Source organism: Oculina patagonica, chromosome 7 (assembly GCF_052425735.1).
Source record: "Oculina patagonica isolate OP01 chromosome 7, crgOcupat, whole genome shotgun sequence".
In the NCBI taxonomy this organism is placed as follows: Eukaryota; Metazoa; Cnidaria; class Anthozoa; order Scleractinia; family Oculinidae; genus Oculina; species Oculina patagonica.
The window spans coordinates 14,303,713-14,305,593 of NC_135764.1; positions in this window are offsets into that span (position 1 = coordinate 14,303,713).

Below are 1,881 nucleotides of genomic sequence, written 5' to 3' on the forward strand. Positions count from 1 at the left end.
AAAAACAGAAGCATCCTGGCAATCTGGTAAATTGAAGAACACTTTCGGAACGCGGTCTAGAAATGGCAAAAAAGCTGCTCAAAATTGCAAACAACTGCTCGAAAGACGATTGAAAGGGACAAAAGTTGTCGAAAGTTGGGACAGCTTAACTGACAACTCTTGACAAAGGGCATTCCCACGGACCCATCCCCCCAGCATATTCCCTTTTTTATCCCCAGTATCTTTCCCACTCTTCGGACTCACCCCCCCCCCCCCCCCCCTCTCCCATTTTCACTCTGCCGGTTGCTTTCTTCATATGGAGTAGACTGCGTAGGAGGCGCCTATGTAGTTTTTGAGCGCGCGTTTGGGAAACGCAAAAGGTGCAAGACGGCCACGCGAGAGGAAAAGTGAGAAGGCTTCTTATTTTTCCCTCGCGTGGCCGTCTCTCGCCTTTCGCGTTTTCCAAATACGCACGAAAAACTATACAAGGCTACATATGGAGTTGTTTCCTCGTGTTGAACCCGACTTGCCACGTTCTTATCAAAAAGGGACCAAACACAAAAGCAGTCCTGGTTCAGCTCAGAACCCAAACACAATATTCTCTTCAAAATCAACAACCATTTAATGCATATCAATCGTCTCCGTTACAGCCAAAGGATAGAAACAAAAGAAAGCCCGATGGAGACCCAAGCATTGTTGGCTTGAAGGAAGACGAGACAAATGACAATCAAACTGTCACAGAGGACATTGCTTTGTTACCAGGCCACAATTTTACAGGGGACATGAATAAAATAATACCTCGAAACCTTACCGAGAAACAGAACAGAAACATTTCCGTGGAAAGCCACAGTTACCAAACTACAGATAATGTGTCGATGGAGCGTGAAGCCATGCTGACTGATAAAAATTTCTCTATGGCTACGATAAACAATGCATCTTGGCTGGCAAGGAAGTCGCCAAATGTCACCCGCATAGAGAACGATGGCAGAATATTGGTCGAGGAAGTGTCGGGATTAAATTATTTGGCCCATTTCTATGCGAACCCAATCCGAATCGCGCCGACGAATTCAATTTGGCAGGAGATATTCGAAATCATTGTCATGTACTGGATGTTTGATATCGGTGTCATGAATTTGAACTGCACTGCTTGTTTTATCAAGGGGATTATTTGGCTTCTGAGGTAAGAATAAACCGAGGTGATCCCTTTTGCTAGAATGCAATTAATCGTTTGTGTCTCTGAAGGAGATACGTCACGGACAACGCATCTTGAAAAAATTGGCAATTTTTTTTTTTCAAGTTTGTCGTTTCAATCTTTGTCAGTCGAAACCATCCTTGTTTATTTTTCAGCTTTTTATTTCTCCTTTTCTGTTTTCTACGTTGTAAAACTATTATTTTTAGGTTAGGTATTTTGTCACCAAGCTAGCTTTTCTTTCAGAGGATAGCGCTAAAACGAGGGAGAAGTGTTATCTTCTTTTTGCAACTCAGTCTATGGTAATTCAGATCCGGTCTTCACCCTAGGAGGTACAAGGAAATCCATACTCCATCGTGGAACAAGAGGCGTGTACCCTCCTTAAATCAAAACAAAGCAAAGCAAAGTGAATTTACATTGAGTAGAAAGCCCTAAGCTTGCAATTCAAGATGAAACAAACGTTTTTGGTTATGACAACATTAGACGTCATGAAGATGAAGTATTCAACATGACACGAGCATGGGACAAAGAAAAATTCTGAGTCTCCGACGGGAATCGAACCCATGGCCTCCCAGATACCGGTTGGGCGCTCTAACCAACTGAGCTACGAGAGACTCGTTGTGAGCTGGGCCATTTTACAAGGTTGATAAGTTAGTTAAGTTAGTTTACTAAGTTGATAAGATTAGACGTCATAATCATTATTTGATATACCC